This window comes from Coenobita brevimanus, chromosome 75, assembly GCF_032717465.1.
Source record: "Coenobita brevimanus isolate Jiangsu-jjx chromosome 75, ASM3271746v2, whole genome shotgun sequence".
Lineage (NCBI taxonomy): Eukaryota > Metazoa > Arthropoda > Malacostraca > Decapoda > Coenobitidae > Coenobita > Coenobita brevimanus.
Window position 1 is genome coordinate 20,972,091 of NC_137028.1, and position 20,727 is coordinate 20,992,817.

General features: G+C 54.5%; 1 pseudogene; it reads left to right on the plus strand.

Moving 5' to 3' along the window:
• Positions 1-9,757: 9,757 nt before the first annotated feature.
• Positions 9,758-9,880, plus strand: LOC145408153 (5S ribosomal RNA; annotated as a pseudogene).
• The last annotated feature ends 10,847 nt before the right edge of the window (positions 9,881-20,727 follow it).

A 20,727-nucleotide genomic window follows, 5' to 3' on the forward strand; every position in this document is an offset into this window, starting at 1 on the left:
GTACGTGACGGGGAGGGAGTGACCAATGTATGCCCCTCATCCACTATTGCCTCCTACTACGGGAGTAACACCTCAGTTACTTCCCGAAGTGTAGGCAGGCCCATGGCTACGGCCTTTGTACGTACCAGGGTAAGTAGACCCTCAGCTGCGGCCTCTGTACGTACCGGAGAGGGTGCTGCCCCTGTGCACCCCTCTCCTGCCTTTTCCTCCTACGGGAGTAACACCGCGTTCATGGCCACCATACGTGACGGGGAAGGAACGGCCACCGTACACCCTTCAGTTACTTCCCGGCAGGTAGGCAGGCACACGGCTACGGCCGCAGTGTGTGCAAGGGTAAGTAGACCCTTGGTTATGGCCTCAGCACACACCAGAGAGGGCGCTGCCCCCATGCACCCCTCTCCTGCCTTTTCCTCCTTCGGGAGCAGCACTGCCAGCACTGTCTTAGTACATGCGGGGGAAGGAGCGGCCACTGTACGCCCTTCAGCTGTGAGCCCTAGGAGTCACGGAACCGCGTTCATGGCCACCGTACGTGACGGGGAGGGAGTGGCCACTGTACGCCCCTCATTCGTGATTCCGAAGGCCCTCCCGAAGCAGGAGGTCCCTTGCGCGGCCGACCCCTTTCCTCTCGGCTGCATGGGATGCCCTTTGTCTCCCAACAGTAGCGATTCCCATTCCCCGGAGGTGCTGTTGGAGTGGTGGCATGGCCCAGTCCAAGCCCTACCATTTACCCCTGGGAGATCCCTGTCCCTGACGGACACCCGACGGAGGCGGCATTGCAATTCACCCCTGACGGCGCTGTCTCCTGTAGGCGGCTGCAGTCCCCGGACTCCCAGGTCTGGCCAGCAGCCCCCAGGCCCAGACAACCCGGGGTCTCTCTCTCTTCGTAGCCAGAGGCGCCAGGCCTGGCTCCTGCAGCTGTTCGGCCCTAGTCCTGAGGGCCACCTCTCAGGTCGGGGCTCCCAGACCGGAGGGCCTCCCTGCACACCACCGACGCGGCCCCAGTGCGAGGGCCGCCTCTCAGGCCGAGGCCCCCAGACAGGAGGGCCTCCCTGCACCCCAACAACGACTATGACTCAGGCAGTGATGCCCCTGCGGGCAGTGCGTTGCCCCCTGCAGGAGGGCTCCCCGTAGGGCCCCTCTCTCACGCCCCGGACACGCAACAGGTAATGCTCAGAGAAAATACGGGTACACAGTGACGCTAATAACGCTAGTGCCATGAACGGTCAAGACTGAAGTGCACAGTGATAAGTGACAGAGTAAAGGCCCAAGTAATATATAAGTGACTAAAGTTACCCACAGTGTATAGTGACCCGGTACTTGGCAGAACAGAAAAGATCAATAACCATATACAGGAGGACTTATAGAAATCATGGGTTGAGATCAGAGGTGTGCGGGATTCATTAGAAACTTGTGAACTAGTGCTACTGCGTCTAAGTGACTTCCGCTAGTATCGCGACCTGCACCCTACCCACTTATTGTAATATTCATTCCCCCAACTCTTGGTCACATCCTCTCCTAGTGTATCGAACTTAATATATAAGACGCCATCTCTGCCTAGAAACAGTATCCGGGTATTATAATATTAAAACCAAATATCCATCTATAAGTGGAGAGTGACATATTGTGAGTGTGACTATAATCATTTGTATTAAAGGCTAACTCTGTGTTTCCTGTCTCCACACATATCCAATATCTCTTTGTGTATATTGTCACTGTGTAAGAATTAAGACAATAGATGTGTTAAGGTGTACTTCCTGGTTTTTATGTCCTGTTCCTTTGTGGGTGCTTTACTTCCGGTCCAGAAAGAGGACCTCGCTCAGTCGCTGGTGTTTTTAGGACGAGAGGTAGGATTAAAAATACCCAGCATAACACTGGTGGCCAGCGGTGCTTCCGGATCCGAATAAAGCACGGAGGAACAATAAAAGGAAACTTGCACAATGGCAGCCAAACCTCACATCCAATTGTCAAAATTTAACCTGGAGCAATATGACATTGATGTATATTTGGATATGGTCAAACCCCTCCTAGACATCGGGTTCGACTCTGACAGAGAAAAGATAGCAGCCACTCTACCTAACCTGAGCAAAATAATCGCCACTGTCGCAACAAAAGTCGTCCCAGAATTAACATGGGATCAGTTCGCCCACATTGTGAAACAGGCTGTTATGCCTTCCATGGGAATTTATGTCGCTCTCTCTCAGCTCAACGCTCTCGCCTATGATGGTAACTTGGACGACACTTTCGCCCAGGCAAGGCGCCTCGTCACCGCCACTTATCCCGACGCAGCCACGAACACTCGGGATTTGCACTCCTTCAACGCCCTGCTGAGAATTCTCCCTAGCACAGTCAGGGAGCACTTTACCATCTATGATCCCTCGGGGAACATGGATCAAGACCTACAACTCGTCCAATGCCTCCTCACCGCCCGTCCCGCACCACAACCTATTCACGCAGTGAGCAAATTCCCTACAACCAAAACTCCACCACCAAAAATCAAACCACCGCCCAACCCACCCACCACAGAGCCGTCTTCTACGATTCCCAGGGCCCACCCACAGAGAAAACTCCCCAACCCCAGAGACCAGGGCAACCTCATCTCTATTAAACCCTGGGAATTCACAGCCTGCAGTCGCACCTGCCCCCTGCATGACATTAGGGAACAACTCAAAGCAAGCAAATGCAGAGCCCTCACTCAGGGGCGCAGGAAGGTATCCTCTCTGGAGGACGACGCCCAAGAAGACGACGCCCCGCCCCTAGTCTACCCAGGACCAGACGACGAGGAGCATGACGACCACATCACCACTCAGCAGATGGATTTTTAGGCCCACCCCTGCACCTCCCCACGGTGGTGGGGGCCACCTCACATCAGTACAGACCCCCAGTCTACGACCAAATTCGTCTGAATGGGGTCAAGGCTAGACTACTGGTGGACACGGGAGCTGCCAGGTCATGCCTGTACTCTCACTTCTACTCCCGTCACACTTCCGCTTTTGGCCTCCTTTTCCCCACCTCAGCCAACCTTGTAGATGCCAGGGATGGGCCCCTGCCTGTCCGTGGGAAAACCCGGGCCCTTCGACTGACACCCACCAACAAGTCTCCACCACTCACCCTTTCATCATATTTGACTCCACATGCCGTCAGTATGACGTATACCTAGGGCTGGACCTTCTACAAAAACTCTGCACCAAGATTGACTGCTATCAATGCCGCCTCCACTTCAGTCCAGCCCCCCACCCCCCTCAACAAAGAAAGAAAAAAAAAAATCACAAAACAAAACAACACCAACACTACCACCCACAAACCCTTCACACACACTCACCTCCCCCTGACACGCACGTCCTCCAACACCTCTGCACATGCAACCCCACCCCAACCTCACCCTACACCCCACTTCCCCACTCTCCATCATCATCCACCCCCCCACCTATACCAACTACCTCCCCATCTTTCCCTGCCACGATCGCCTCCACCATCACCATCCCACCCCACCATGAAGCTTGGGTGGAACTAAACAGACCCTCTGGTACATCCGTCCTTTTCTCCCCCTCTTTACCTACCGGACTGCTCTCATCCTGTCTAGTATCCCCTACCTTCCTTCCCCCCCAAGCCCAAGCAATCCGTATCGTTAACCTCGCCGCAACACCACTAACACTGCCTAGAGGACTCATCACTGGTGACACAGAAGAAGCTGAGCCATGCCACGCACCACCTTCTCACTACCCTACTCTTCCAGACCTACCTGCGCATCTATCCCCTTCCCAAACCAACAGCCTCTGACAATTACTCCTGGACTTCCAAGACCTATTCTCATCTGGCCCAACAGACCTCTGCCACACCACTTATCTCAGTCACGAGATACACACGACCGGACCACCCATTCGCCAACCATCTCGCCGCAAAAACCCTAAGCAGTGAGCAGAGGAAGACCGGCAGGTCCAGGACATGCTTAATGCCGGTGTTATCTCCAACTTCACCAGCCTGTGGTCCTCCCCCATAGTACTCGTGAGAAAAAAAGACAGAACCATGCGATTCTGTGTTGATTACCGCAGAGCAAATGATGTCGCCATCAAAGAAGCCACATCCCTACCCCGAATCGACGACTCCCTCGACTCCCTGCACGGCTCCACCTGGTTCTCCACCCTCGACCTGGAATCGGCGTACTGCCAGGTCCCCATTCACCCAGACAACAAACAAAAAACTGCCTTCTCGACCTCAAACGGGAAACACTATGAATTTAATGTCCTCCCATTAGGACTCTGTAACGTCTCAGCCACTTTCTCCCGTCTGATGGAATCCGTATTGAGCGGCTTAACCTGGGAAATCTGCCTGGCCTACCTAGATGACGTCATCGTCTTTAGCCACACCTGGGCCGACCACCTCCACCGCCTCAAACAGGTGTTCCTCTGCATCCGCCAGGCAGGTCTTAAACTCAAGCCAACAAAATGCGTCCTAGCCAAACGATCTGTCTCCTTCCTAGGACACGTGATCGAAGCCGTGGGCATCTCACCTGATCCCAACATACTACGTGCCATTGCCGAAATCCCTCTACAATGAGACGTCCACAAAACCCGGGCCTTCCTAGGGCTTACGTCGTACTACAGATGTTTCGTGAAAAGGTTTGCAGACATAGCCAAACCACTTCATGAGCTGACAAAGAAGGGCGAGCCGTTTGTCTGGACCGAAACTAGAGAGGCCGCATTCAACAACCTCCAATCCAAACTGATTTCAGCCCCCGTCATCGCTTTCCCAGACTACAACCTCCCTTTTCGTCTGTACACCGACGTTTCCCTCATAGCCATAGGGGCTGTCCTCGCGCAAGTACAACACGGACGCGAACACATCATCGCCTGTACCAGCCGCACTCTAAATCAAGCCGAACGGAATTACGCGGCCACCAAACGCGAGTGCCTCAGTATAATCTGGGCTCTAGAATACTTCCATTCATACATCTCTGGCACCCACGTGGTCATCATCACGGACCACCAATCACTACAATGGCTACGCCAATCCAATACCAACAATGCCCAACTCATTCGATGGCAGGAAGCTCTCGAAGAGTTCGATTTTGAAATCTCATACTGCCCAGGCAAGTTGCACATTAATGCCAACGTCCTTTCCCGCCTACCCATCAACGCCGTCTGCCTAAAACCAGACCTAATTTAAATGTGGAAAGATAAACAACGCCCTACCTGGATCCCACCACGCACATTCGCCAAGCTACACCTCCACGGCGATCACCTGTACGATGCAGACGGGCACATTGTCCTCGACCCCACCACGGTCCGTGACGCTATGCTTCACCTCCACGCCAACAACGGCATCCACCTCGGCACCAAGAAACTTTTACAAGTTTTCTCTGACATGTATTGAACAGCTAACCCATCCACCATTGCTAAAAACATCATCCAAACATGCCGCGCCTGTGCTTTAGGGAAAGACATCACTCACACACCCAGCCCCTCAGGCAAACTAACTGCACAAAAACCATGGCAACTGCTTTCTCTTGACGTCATCGGCCTCCTCACACCGAAAGCAGGATACAAATATATTATCACGTTCGTTGATGTCTACTCAAAGTTCATCATCGCTTGCCCTGCCAAAGACCACAACGCTGTAGCAGTCGCCGACGCCCTGGTCTGCCACATCTTCCCTTATTTTGGCATTCCCCAAGCCCTACACTCAGATAATGCCCCAGAATTCACAGGGAAAGTATGGGAAGAATGTGCCAAAATATTCGGCTACCGCATCTCCCACTCATCCCCCTACTGGCCACAGGGTAACAGCGTATGCGAGAGAAGTCATCGGTCTTTCCTGAATCAAGTCAGGACCAGAATCCTGGAGACAGGCAATGACGATTGGCCCGCCCACGTCAAAATTGTTCAATGGGGTCTAAATACCTGCCCAAGAGATGACGGCGTAACCCCCCACGAGCGAGTATTCAAGGAATCCCCACTCCTCCTACCCCTCCACCACCACCTCCACCCTCCAACCCCTCCCTCTTCCACCGACCCCCTCCACCACCTCAATGATGCCTCCACCACCTCCGATCCCAACAAGATCTTGCACCAGATACTAACCCCTCCAACCCCTACAAGCCGGGTGACTCTGTGGCTGTTGCACACCTGCCCATCCCCACCAATACTTCCCCCCGGTTCGATGGCCCCTTCAAAATTATCAGGGTTCCTAACCCTTACCAGGTTATCATAGATCACCACGGACAACCGCGCATGTACCGAAACCACCACGTGCGCCCCTTCCACCCCTCCAACAATGACCACCCCCACACCCGTACACCTGTCCCATCGGCGTCTTCTAAGAATTACCCCCCCGGCTCCTACTCATACTCCCTCTCACCCCCACCCTCCACGTCACTCACGAGCATGCCGCCCCCACCGCACCCACCCCCAACACCCCACCCCCCCACACTGACACCAACCTCCAACCCCACAACCCCACCCCTGACCAACCCACACCTAAACCCCTGTCTCTACCACCAGATCCTGCATTGCCGCCCTCGCCACCCACAACTCAACCTCCGCCCCACCAACTCAGCCAACCCACGCCCGACACCACCACACCACCACCCCCCATCACAGACCACCCACCCAACCGCCAATACACCACCCCACCCTCTGCACCACCCTTCAGCCCACCACGTGCAACCACTCCACCATGTGAACACGCCGCCCGTCCACCTACAACCCCCTTACCCCACGACCATTCTCACTATACACGACACATCGCACCCCCACCCGCTACCCCACCCGCTCCCGGGCACATCCCCTCACCACCACGTGTTCACCCACCTTCACCACCGATGCCCACCCTCACCACCACCACCACCAGACCAGGATGCCTTTCACGCCCACCCTCCAGGTACACACCAACACCACCAACCACCACCCACAAGACCCACCAGTCACCACCTAAACCCATCCCCACCCCAAACACCGCCCCCATCACCCTACACCTCCACCAGGTAATATGGAATCTCCCCAAATCCCAATTCCCCAAAGCAAAACGCTCCTCCCACCCACCCGGCCCTCATAAAAACCCCACACTCCCCTCACTCGCCAGTATCCGACTCCTGCCTCCACACCAAGCACAACCACCCGAGATGAGCATTGAGAGGATCCACTGGCAGCCCCACGACCGCCCACAGGTCAGGCTCAGAGCAACACACCAACTTCTCTGTATCCTCAGCTGGACCGACCGCCCATCCTCCCTCCAGCTTACTCTCAACCCACACCGAGAGCCGAACCCCACCACCCTTCACTGGACCAACTTCCTCTGACACCTCACCCCGGCCCATCAAACATCCACCACCACAACATACCACCTCCAGTCATGGGGCCGTGACTTTTTCAATACAGAGGGTGGTAAAATACCCGCCGCCACCAGACCACTCACCCCACCACCCCCCACCCCACCACCAAGCCACCACCACACCACCACCCCAGGAGGACACCAAAGCAGGGTTAGTGACCCAGGACAAGAGGGTCACCAGGACACCCCTGTCCAGAGTCCCTCTTCCCTGCAACTGTCACAACACCAGGTGAGCGGGAAGAGGCAACGACCCTGCAGGCGGGGCAGCCTTCACCAGGTTCTGGGTGGGACTGATCCAGAGTCAGTCCCAGGCAACACCGCGGTACAGCCACCGTATGTACCGGGGAAGGAGCGGTCACTGTTCGCCCTTCAGTTGTTTCCCCCTGTGACACCGCCATCATGGCCACCGTATGTGAAGGGGGAGGGAGTGGCCACCATATGCCCCTCAGTCACAGCCACCTCTGGGGACGGCCTCAGGGCGTTAGTTATTGAACGTGCCCCAACTGGCAGAGAGAGGAATAGTGGAACTGCGATCACGGCCACCGTACGTGACAGGGAGGGAGTGGCCACCGTACGTCCCTCATCCACTATTGCCTCCTACTACGGGAGTAACACCTCAGTTACTTCCCGAAGGGCAGGCAGGCCCATGGCTATGGCCTTTGTACGTACCAGGGTAAGTAGACCCTCAGCTGCGGCCTCTACGTACCAGAGAGGGCGCTGCCCCTGTGCACCCCTCTCCTGCCTTTTCCTCCTACCGGAGTAACACCGCATTCACGGCCACTGTACGTGACGGGGAAGGAACGGCCACCGTACGCCCTTCAGTTACTTCCCGGCAGGTAGGCAGGCACACGGCTACGGCTGCAGAGTGTGCAAGGGTACGTAGACCCTCGGCCACGGCCTCAGCACACACCGGAGAAGGCGCTGTCCCCGTGCACCCCTCTCCTGCCTTTTCCTCCTTCGGGAGCAGCACCGCCAGCACTGTCTTAGTACGTGCGGGGGAAGGAGCGGCCACCATAAGCCCTTCAGCTGCGAGCCCTAGGAGTCACAGAACTGCGTTCACAGCCACCGTACGTGATGGGGAGGGAGTGGCCACCGTACGCCCCTCATTCGTGATTCCGAAGGCTCTCCCGAAGCAGGAGGTTCCTTGCGTGGCTGACCCCTTTCCTCTTGGCTGCATGGGACGCCCTTTGTCTCCCAACAGTAGCGGTTCCCCGGAGGTGCTGTCGGAGTGGTGGCGTGGCCCAGTCCAAGCCCTACCACCTACCCCTGGGAGATCCCTGTCCCTGACGGACACCCGACGGAGGCGGCACCGCAATATACCCCTGACAGCGCTTTCTCCTATAGGTGACCACAGTCCCCGGACTCCCAGGTCTGGCCAGCAGCCCCCAAGCCCAGACAACCCGGGCTCTCTCTCTCCTCATAGCCAGAGGCGCCAGGCCCACCTCCTGCAGCTGTTCAGCCCTAGTCCCGAGGGCCACCTCTCAGGTCGAGGCCCCCAGACCGGAGGGCCTCCCTGCACACCACCAACGCGGCCCCAGTGCGAGGGCTGCCTCTCAGGTCGAGGCCCCCAGACAGGTGGGCCTCCCTACACCCCAACGACGACTATGACCAGGGCAATGACGCCCCTGCGGGCAGTGCATTGCCCCCTGCAGGAGGGCTCCCTGTAGGGCCCCTCTCTCACGCCCCAGACACGCAACAGGTAATGCCCAGAGAAAATACGGGTACACAATGATGCTAATAAAGCTAGTGCCATGAAGAGTCAAGATAGAAGTGCACAGTGATAAGTGACAGAGTAAAGGCCCAAGTGATATATAAGTGACTAAGGTTACCCACAGTGTATAGTGACCCGGTACTTGGCAGAGCAGAAAAGATCAATAACCATATATGGAAGGACTTATAGAAATCGTGGATTGAGATCAGAGGTGTGCTGGATTCATCAGAAACTTGTGAACTATTGCTATTGCGACTAAGTGACTTCCGCGAGTGTCGCGACCCGCACCCTACACACTTATGGTAATATTCATTCCCCCAACTCTTGGTCACATCCTCTCCTAGTGTATCAAACTTAATATATAAGACGCCATCTCTGCCTAGAAACAGTATCCGGGTATTATAATATTAACCCATCACGTCCCGAGCACTTTTGCACCTCCGACACCCTCCAGTCCCGAGCATTTTTGGAATTTTTTTTTTTTGGCTAAAACCTCCGCTTTTGGTGAGAAACATCGAAAATTCATAGAGAAATCGCTCACCTGAGGTTTAAAATACTCGATACAGGTAGGAGTACCTCCTTACCTTACAGGGTTTTCTATCAGGCTGGCTGCAAAGAAAACGAGTTCTATGGGAGGATAACTATTCCACACCACCCATAAACAGTATTTATTTATTTATTTGGTACGAATTTATATGTAGTACAAGAGTATATTGTTTTTCAAACAGTAATATAGGCCACGTTGAGTGCACCACTTCCCGTCCGATCAGCGAAGTTAAGCAACGTTGGGTCTGGTTAGTACTTGGATGGGTGACCGCCTGGGAACACCAGATGCTGTTGGCATCCCTACATGTTAAGTGGGGTTGGTGGAGGATTAGTGCCCCTCCCTGTAAAAACAATTAACTCTAAGCCTTTGGCCACCCCATTTGGGATACATGGCGTCTGGCAATGAATGAATGAAAATATAGGCATTATAAGCATTGTTTCACTCACTAACTCATCATCATTTCTGACCTTCTTTTGCCACATTACCTGATCATCATTTCTGACTGTTTCTTCCTCTAATGCTATGTAAACTTTGTCCTTCACATTGTCTTCGATTGGGGAACCACTCTGGCCCTGAATGTCTTTATTGGCCAGGTCACTGGTAACAGATGAATTGCCGAGACAATGGGGGGGGGAGGTTATGTGGTGTAAGGCATTGTACCTGCTTGTCATCTTGTAGACGAACAGAGGAAGGTGTCCCGTGTATACGTACGAAAAATCACGCGCAAAAATTGAAAATTGTTACAAATTAAGGACCTTGCAATTGCACGACGTACCAGTACGTCGTCGGGACTGGCAAATGCAAAATGTTGCAACGTACCCATACGTCGACGGGACGGGGCGGGTTAAAACCAAATATCCATGTATAAGTGGAGAGTGACATATTGTGAGTGTGACTATAATCATTTGTATTAAAGGCTAACTCTGTGTTTCCTGTCTCCACACATATCCAATATCTCTTTGTGTATATTGTAACGGTGTAAGAATTAAGACAATAGATGTGTTAAGGTGTACTGCCTGGTTTTTATGTCCTGTTCCTTTGTGGGTGCTTTACTTCCGGTCCGGAAAGAGGACCCCGCTCAGTTGCTGGTGTTTTTAGGACGAGAGGTTGGACTAAAAACACCCAGCATAACAAGGACAAAGATGATATTTTCTGCCTCGGTCGAGATAATGGGTGTAGGCTAGTTGCGCTTGTTTAGGCATTGCCAGAAGCGAAATAATCGAAAATCCACTTTTCACAGCAGCAGGCTCTGAACTGTTTGATGAGGTATATGGGAGTGTAGTGTAGGCCAGTCTGAAGACATTCAGAGCGTTCGTTCACTTCCCAAAAACTTTGCAGTTTTTTACAGGCCACTCTCAAACGAGGCCTGTGGCCATTTATCGATTCAACGCCGGCGGCCATGGAGGGGTTTATAGCCTATGCTGGTTTACACAAAATCTGTGGAAGAAAAAAAAAATAGTCACAGAATAAAAGTTAAGCAAAACCCAATAACTAGCTCTTAACTAAAAGAAAGTACAAATATTAACTGCGATCCTCAGAAAACAGCTAAATTTCTATGATGAGAAACACATGATGACAAAAAAAGTACGTTCTAAGTTGTCCAAATAATACCTGTAAACAGAATGTAATATTTAACAGAAAATATGCAGTAAGTATTTAAATTTATAAAATCTACAAATTTTAGTAGCAAATAAATTAAAAAACAATAATCAAAATACGTGTAAAGAGGATCTATAAAAGTTTACTAGAAATTTAAAAAAAAACAATGAATAATTAAAAACACACTAAAAATATCTGTGAAATGCGTGAGCTACAGCATAGTGCCCCCGGAAACTCACCAAAACCCCCACCCGGACCCCACGGAGTAGCCGCAGCCAAACCACAGGATGCAGTGCGACAATAGCACAAGTCAGCCCGGGCCGTGCGCCCCTATAGCACTCATCCTCCTCACCGTCGCCCTAGCAGGAAGACAATACTACCTTCGGGGAGAGGGACCACCAGATCAGATCGGGGTGGAGCTGTCTGTCCAGCTCCAAATAGCGCCCCTCAGGAGACGGCTGATAGCTGCTCCCGCCTTCTACAGGAGTGTGCCCATAGCTGCTCCGAAGGTGCCTTCTCTTTAGGGACGGCCGAAAGCCGCCTGCCCCCCGTAAGGGAATCGGTGTCTCACCGACCTGAGGGTAATCAGGAGGCGGCTGATAGCCGCTCCCACCTTTGTCAGAAGGTGTCCTTCCTGGGACGACGGATAGCCACCCAACACTCCCTCCTGCAGGAGACGGCCGATAGCCGCTCTTCCCTCCTGCAGAAGGAGACGGCAAGTGGCTGCTCCCGCCTTTGCCAGATGGCCGATAGCCGCTCCGAAGGTGCTGACCCCAATTTGGCCTATAGCCGCTCCCCCTCCCTCCTGCATGAGACGGCAAGAGGCCGCTCCCGCCTTCGTCAGATGGCCGATAGCTGCTCCAAAGGTGTCCAGAGGCACGCTGATTCCCCCACTCAGGCCACGGCCAATAGCCGGGCCCCACGGCCAGAGAGACGTGAGAGCAGTGTCACCGCCCCAGCATGAAATGAGTGCCCGGACCTCCAGCACAGAAGAACCCCAGAGAGGCCCTACAGCTTCCCCCGGCCTCTGCTCTTTACGCCTGGCCCTGGAGAAGACCCACCTGACGGGCTCTAATTCAGGTCGGTGCCGCAGCCCCTTCCTGACAGCGCCCCTTGACTATGGGGGCTGCAGTCCTAGGGTACACCAGGCCCTCCCCAGGACGCCTGGGTGCGATCTCTCCAAGCCCCGACGGCGGAAGACGTTCAACTCTGGCTGAGACCTGAGCCAGAGATTCCTGGACCTGTTTGGCCCCAGTCCTGAGGGCCACACTCCTGTACCCAGCCCAGAAACTACGGGCCCCTTCGCCACCTGCTGCCCTGGATGAGAGAGGACGCCCCTGCGAGTCATCCCATGCCCTCCCCTGGCGGTGCCCCTATTCCGGCAGAGTTGTTGCCGGCGTGTCTCCCCACCGCCCCCACCATATAAGTGACTTAAGTGTGATGTTGCCCCAAAATTAGTGTAACAGTGATTCAGTGACTTAGTGTATGTTGAATACCAGGGCAAGTGATATCACGGGGTGGATTAATAAGGACGAGTGCAGAGACTAAGTTCTGGTGAATCAGACTCACGAGTGACGCCCTTGTATAAAATCAGTAAGACTCCTAGCACGAGAGATTCTCCTTAGTAAAATATCCAAACGTCCCTTGCTACCAGGAAACAATGGAGAAAAAGAGTTAGTAATATCCTCCCGCTCGTATTACCATAAATATAGCAAACTCTCGGTGTCTTCTACCCTCCCTTAATAAATCTCCTCTCAGCAGTCCGTGCATATGTAAGAACCTGGACAAGCAATATAATCAATTGTCAAAATCCACTTGCTATCAGAAAACACTAAGTCAGAATCCATAACATTAATTCCCTCCTGATATTACTATAACTTTGATCTGACCCTCCGTGCGTCACCCCTCGCCCTCCCCCCCCTGTGTAAGACCCACTCTTACACTCCCCCACGTACCACGACCCTGTATTCCAAGTACTCCTGTGCACTAAACCTAGAATGTTAGCATCAGTATCTGTTAAGCTAGTATCCTGCGAGATACTAGTTATCTAGTTAAGATTTTATTCTCTGTCATATACTGTGTTGTATTATCTGCTGTTTTTGTCCTGTGTCTGACTGGTAATATACGTGTAAAGGTTATTGCCTGAAGTTTTTGTGTCCTACCTCTCTTTATTGCACTAAGCCCCGGTCTCGAGAGAGGACCCCGCTACACGTTAGGTGTTCTAGGACCGAGGAGTCAGGCCTTTTTCTCCTAGCAACACACTAGTGGCCAGCAGTGGTTCTTGACCCGGGTGTAAAAGAGATGTAGTGAGGAAATATTTGGGAAAATGGCAACAAAACCACACGTACAATTACCCCAGTTTGACCCCGACCAGTACGATATACACACATATCTGGCAATCATTAAACCCTTACTGGATATTGGCTTTGATAATGACCAGCAAAAAATTGCAGTCACACTTCCACTATTGGGCAAAGCGGCGGCGAACATAGCACTGAAAATTGTCCCAGAGCTCACCTGGCAGAACTTTACAAAGTTCGTTGTTCAAGCCATCACCCCATCATTAGGGAGAGTGGTGGCTCTATCCCAACTGGATAGCTTCTCATTTGATGGGGATTTAAATAATACCCTGATACAGCAAGATGCCTAGTTACTGCTGCCTACCCAGAGGCAGACGAGGAAACCCGGGATCAGCACACGTTCAACACTCTTCTCAGAGTGCTTCCAAGTGTTGTCAAACAACACTTTACTATCCATGACCCAACTGGAGACATTGATAGAGATGTCCAGCTCATACGGCGCCTCCTGACCGCCTGCCCTACTCCCCAGCAAATTAATGAGGTGAAGATATTTCCCGCTCAACCCCCGGCTCCCCCGACCATGCCACGTCTGCCCTTGCCTCACACCAACCCCACCCCGGCACCCAGCCTGCCTAGGGCACACCCCTCCCGCCGGCGTCCTGCCCCTCAGGAAAATCCGAATCTGATCCTAGTGAATCCATGGGAATTCACAGCCTGCAGCTCCCGGTGTTGCCTACATGACATACAGGACCAGCTTAAGGCTGCCCGCCGCAGGCCCACGGCCCCGGGTTCACGTAAGGTGTCCTCTCTGGAGGATGAGGCCCCAAAAGATGAACTGGCACTCATGGAACTCTGGGGAACAGGAGCAGGAACAGGAAAATGAAAGCCCCAGACAGCTGGATATTTAAGCCCTCCCCTGCACCAACCCACGGTGGCGGGAGCCATTACCCCTAAGTATCGCCCCCAGTGTACCACAAGATGAAATTAAATGGCGTGAAGGCCAGACTGTTAGTCGGTACGGGAGCAGCCAGGTCCTGCCTTTACAGCCACTATTTCTTCCGTCACAAATCGACCTTTGGCCCACTCCGCCCCACTGTCACTCACCTTGTGGACGTGGGGGATAGTCCCCTACCCATCCGCGGGGAGACACGGGCCCTACGGGTCAACACCCACCAGCCAGTGTCAACCTGACATCAATTCATTATTTTCGACTCCTCCTGTTGGAGCTACGATGGGTATTTAGGACTGGACCTACTCCAGAAACTTGGAGCTACAATAGACTGCCACTATCAGCAGCTCCAGTTCCATGCCCCACCCAACCCCACCCAGGCCATTTGCACCTGTATGCCACGGCCCCGGCCGGAAGATTCGCCCCCTTCCCCCCTCCCGTACTCCCCTCCTCCACCCCTCCCTCCACTCCCTCTCCTCCTCCCGTGTCCCCCCTCACCACCCCTCCTCCCTCTTTCCCTGCCACCGTCTCCGCCGCCGTTACCATTTCCCCCCACCACGAGGCCTGGGTGCCCCTTAACTGGACCTCCGGTCCCTCTGTCTTGTTCTCCCCCCTCCTCCTGCCGGGAGCCCTCTCTGCCTGCCTCTTATCTCCCACTCTTCTCCCTCCACATCGCACCGCCATCCGCATCGCTAACCTCGCCCCTTCCCCCCTTACCCTCCCCAAAGGGCTCATCATCGGAGAGATGGAGGAAGCCGAGCCCTGTGCCCTACCCTCCTCCCACTTCCCTGCCCCCCTGCCCCCCATTCCTGACAATCTCTGCCCAGAAGTCAGACACCCTACGTCGTGTTCTCCTGGATTTCCAGGATCTGTTTGCGACAGGACCAGCAGACATAGGGCACACCACGTACTTGTTGCATGAGATTCACACAACAGGCCCACCCATTAGGCAGCCTTCCCGACGGAAGAATCCCCAACAAAGGGAGGAAGAGGACCGCCAGGTACGTGAAATGATAGAGGCCAGCGTCATTTCCCCATCCACCAGCCCCTGGTCCTCCCCAGTCATTCTAGTGAAGAAGAAGGACGGCATGATGCGATTTTGCATCGATTACCGCCGCCTGAACGACGTCACCATCAAAGATGCCACCCCCCTCCCACGAATCGATGATTCCTTAGATTCCCTTTATGGGGCATCTTGGTATTCCACCCTCGACCTCCAGTCTGGATACTGGCAGGTCCCTGTACATCCAGAACACCGAGGCAAGACGGCCTTTTCCACGAGCAACGGCAAACATTACGAATTTAATGTCCTGCTGTTCGGCCTCTGCAACACCCCTGCCACCTTCTCTAGGCTAATGGAATCTATCCTGAGCGGCCTCACCTGGGAGATATGCCTGGCTTATTTAGACGACGTCATCATCTTTAGCCAGACCTGGGCCGACCACCTGCAGCGCCTCCGCCGAGTCTTCACTAGGATTCGCCAGGCAGGCCTCAAGCTCCATCCCTCAAAGTGTGTCCTGGCCGCCAGGACTGTCTTGTTCCTGGGACACATTATTTCCCAGGCAGGAATCTCCCCAGACTCCGACAAGCTCCGTGCCATAGCGAATATACTGCCACCACAGGACGTCCACGGCATTCGTGCCTTACTAGGACTAACGTCCTATTACCACCGCTTCGTGAAGGGGTTCGCTCAGATTGCAAAGCCTCTTCACGATCTGACCAGGAAGGGGGAGCCGTTCCTCTGGACAGAAGAGAGGTGAGCTGCTTTTCAACAACTAAAAGACAAGCTCGTCTCTGCCCCCATCGTGGCCTTGCCTGATTACGCCCTTCCCTTTCGCCTCTACACCGATGTTTCCCTCACCGCCATAGCCGCCGTACTAGCCCAGGTATAAGCTGGTCGGGAGTACATCATCGCCTGCACCAACAGCACCTTGAATCCATCCGAGAGGAATTATGCTGCGACCAAGTGGGAATGCCTCGGCATAGTATGGGCTCTCCAACATTTCAGGGCTTACCTTTCCGGGACCCAGGTCACGATCATCACGGACCACCAGTCACTCCAGTGGTTACGCCAATCTGATTCTCACAACGCCCAACTCGTCAGGTGGCGTGAAACCCTGGACGAATTCCATTATGAGATCTCTTACAGGCCCAGAAAACTCCACACTAATGCAGATGCCCTCTCCTGCCTCCCCATCCACACAGTACAAGCAGATACTGACCTCCTGCAACAATGGCATCGCAAGGAGCGACCCCCCTGGATCCCCTCCCACCTGTTCAGCAAACTATGCCGGCAAGGTGACCACCTCCTAATCCCATCCGGGCATATCCTCCTGACCCCCGATGCGGCACGTGACACCCTGCACCACCTTCATGCCTATAACGGCATCCACCTGGGCACCAAGAAACTTTTGCAGTTGTTTAACGACACCTACTGGCCACCAAACCCTTCCACCCTCGCCAAGGAAATCATTCAAAGTTGCCGCGCCTGTGCACTGGGGAAAGATATCACCCGGACCGCAGGACCCTCGGGCCACATCACTGCCCACAAGCCCTGGCAACTCCTGGCGATAGATGTAGTAGGCCCCCTTCCTCCAAAATCTGGGTATAAATGTGTGATCACCTTCGTGGACACGTATTCAAAATTTGTAGTAGTCTGCCCAGCCAAAGAGCATCATGCCGTCACCATCGCCAACGCCCTTCTCCGACACGTGTTCCTTTACTTCAGCATCCCTCAGGCCATCCATTCTGATAATGCCTCTGAATTCTTTGGAAAAATCTGGGAAGAGCTCGCCAGAACATCTGGATATAAAATCTCCCACTCCTCTCCTTACTGGCCGCAGGGGAACGCGGTATGCGAACATAGCCATCGCACTATCATGAATCAATTGCGCACATGCGTCGAGGCTACGAAAGACGACGATTAGCCTGTTCACGTAAAGATTGTTCAGTGGGGCATGAATTCCTGCCCCAGAGAAGACAGGGTTTCCCCATATGAAAGGATATACGGCGAGGCCCCCATTCTATTACCATTATGTCAACACCTGGAACCACCCGCTTCTACTCCCACCACAGACCCATTGCAACTTCTGAAGGGCCGACTGCACCACCTACAAAAAAATTTAGACCTTGGCCCCGACACAGCCTCCAACCCCTTCCACCCGGGCGACACTGTCGTCGTTGCCCAACTTCCCACCCCACACAAACTCGCAACCCGCTTCACGGGGCCCCACACAATCACCCACGTCCCCAACCCTTACCAAGTTGTCGCGGACTATCACGGCACCCCACGTACCCTCCGAAACTGCCATGTGCTCCCTTTCCGCATGCCCGCCCCTGCCACCCTGGCCCCACACCCCCAACCTCCTCCTGTCCCTGCACCACCCCCGATTTCCACATACGAGTGCTACATTTCCTCCTCCCCCTCCCCCTCCACCCCCCCTACCACCTCAGCCTCCCCAGCTGCCACCACCCCCCGCACCTCACCTGACATCTCACCCTCGACACCAGCTTCCCCTAACTCTCCCTCACCCCTTCCTTCCACCGCCCCACCCTCACTGCCCAGCCCCAAGTGTCCTGCCCACGCATCCACACCTTCACCACAACCGACTACCACTACCCCCCGCCCACCACCCTTACGTACGCCCACTCCTATAGCATCACCCCCCGCCGCGCCCCCCACATGCCCAGCAACACAAACCACCCAACCCCGCCCACCTAGCATGCCCACCTCCCCACCCACTCCACCTCTCAGAACCACCACCACCTGCCCAGGCCGCGTCTCACGCCCACCCGCCCAATACACTCATTCTCCTTCACTGCCCGCCTCCCCACAACTTCACACTGTCATGATACACCAAGCACAAATCCCCACCACCTACACTCCCCGGAGACCCTACGTCGCATTACCAAGGCACAAAACCCGGCTCCTACCCTCTGTGTCCAGCATACAGCACCACACAACACCAGCAGCAACACTGAGCAAGATGAAAGTGCGATGGGCAGTATGGACGCCTACCCTCGGGAGGAACTGCCAGCTCCGTGGATCACGCCTCTTACTGAACCTCCTCTGCTCCAACCCCACCACCTCCACGTTCTTCCTCACTTGCGATGTGGAGCTAGAAGAAAACCACCCCACTGCAGCCTGGCAGGCCCTTCTCCAGCACCTCCAACCTGTGTATGCCACCCAAGACATTTACATATATCACCTCCAGCCACGGAGACGTGACTTTCTCCAGGAGGAAGGTGGTGAAATGCATGAGCTACAGCATAGTGCCCCTGGAAACTCACCGACACCCCCACACGGACCCCACGGGGTAGCCGCAGCCGAACCACAGGATGCAATGCGACAACAGCACAAGTCAGTCTGGGCCGTGCGCCCCTATAGCACTCAGCCTCCTCGCTGTCGCCGTAGCAGGAAGACAACACTACCTTCGGGGAGAGGGACCGCCAGATCAGATTGGGGTGGAGCTGTCTGTCCAGCTCCAAATAGCGCCCCTCAGGAGACGGGCGATAGCTGCTCCTGCCTTCTACAGGAATGCGCCCATAGCCGCTCTGAAGGTGCCTTTTCTTTAGGGACGGCTGATAGCCGCCCACTCCTAGTAAAGGAATCGGTGTCTTACCAACCTGAGGGTAATCAGGAGATGGCTGATGGCCACTCCCGCCTTCATCAGAAGGTGTCCTTCCTGGGACGGCCGATAGCTGCCCAACACCCCCTCCTGCAGGAGACGGTCGATAGCCGCTCCTCCCTCCAGCAGAAGGAGACGGGAAGTGGCCACTCCCGCCTTCGCCAGATGGCCGATAACTGCTCCGAAGGTGCTGCCTCCGAGTCGGCCGATAACCGCTCACCCCTCCGGCAGAAGGAGACGGCAAGAGGCCGCTCCCTCCTTTGCCAGATGGCTGATAACCTCTCCGAAGGTGCTGCCCCCGAGTCGGCCTATAGCCGCTCCCCCTCCCTCCTGCAAGAGACGACAAGAGGCCACTCCCTCCTTCGTCAGACGGCCGATAGCCACTCCAATGGTGTCCAGAGGCGTGCTGATTCCCCCACTCAGGCCATGGCCAATAGCCGGGCCTTGGCGCCCTATAGTTGTGCCCTTGGGCAGCCACGGCCAATAGCAGGGCCCCACGGCCAGAGAGAGGTGAGAGCAGTGTCACCGCTCCAGCTTGAGATGAGTGCCTGGACCTCCAGCGCAGAAGAACCCCAGAGAGGCCCTACAGCTTCCCCCGGCCTCTGCTCTTTACGCCTGGCCCTGGAGAAGACCCACCTGACGGACTCTAATTCAGGTCGGTGCCGCAGCCCCTCCCTGACGGCACCCCTTGACTCTGGGGGCTGCAGTCCTAGGATACGCCAGGCCCTCCCCAGGACGCCCGGGCGCGATCTCTCCATTCCCCGATGGCGGAAGACCACCTCCAGCCGAGACCTGAGCCAGAGATTCCTAAACCTGTTTGGCCCCAGTCCTGAGGGCCACACTCCTGTACCCAGCCTGGAGAGTACAGGCCCCTTCGCCACCTGCAGCCCTGGACGAGAGAGGACGCCCCTGTGAGTCGTCTCTTGCCCTCTCGGCACGCCCTCCCCTGGCGGTGCCCCTATTCCGGCAGAGTTGTTGCCGGCGTGTCTCCCTGCCGCCCCAACCATATAAGTGACTTATGTTAAGTGTGATGTTGCCCCAAAATTAGTGTAACAGTGATACAGTGACTTAGTGTATGTTGAATACCAGGGCAAGTGATATCACGGGGCGGATTAATAAGGACGAGTGCTGAGACTAAGTTCTGGTGAATCAGACTCACGAGTGACGCCCTTGTATAAAATCAGTAAGACTCCTAGCACGAGAGATTCTCCTTAGTAAAATATCCAAACGTCCCTTGCTACCAGGAAACAATGGAGAAAAAAGAGTTAGTAATATCCTCCCGCTCGTATTACCATAAACATAGCAAACTCTCGGTGTCTTCTACCCTCCCTTAATAAATCTCCTCTCAGCAGTCCGTGCATATGTAAGAACCTGGACAAGCAATATAATCAATTGTCAAAATCCCCTTGCTATCAGAAAACACTATGTCAGAATCCGTAACATCAATTCCCTCCCAATATTACCATAACTTTGATCTGACCCTCCGCGCGTCACCCCTCGCCCTGGCCCCCCCCCCCCGTAAGACCACCTCCTACACTACCGCGCGTACCGCGACCCTGTGTTCCAAGTACACCTGTGCAGTGTGCACTAAACCTAGAGTGTTAGCATCAGTGTCTGTTAAGCTAGTATTCTGCGAGATACTAATTATCTAGTTAAGGTTTTATTTT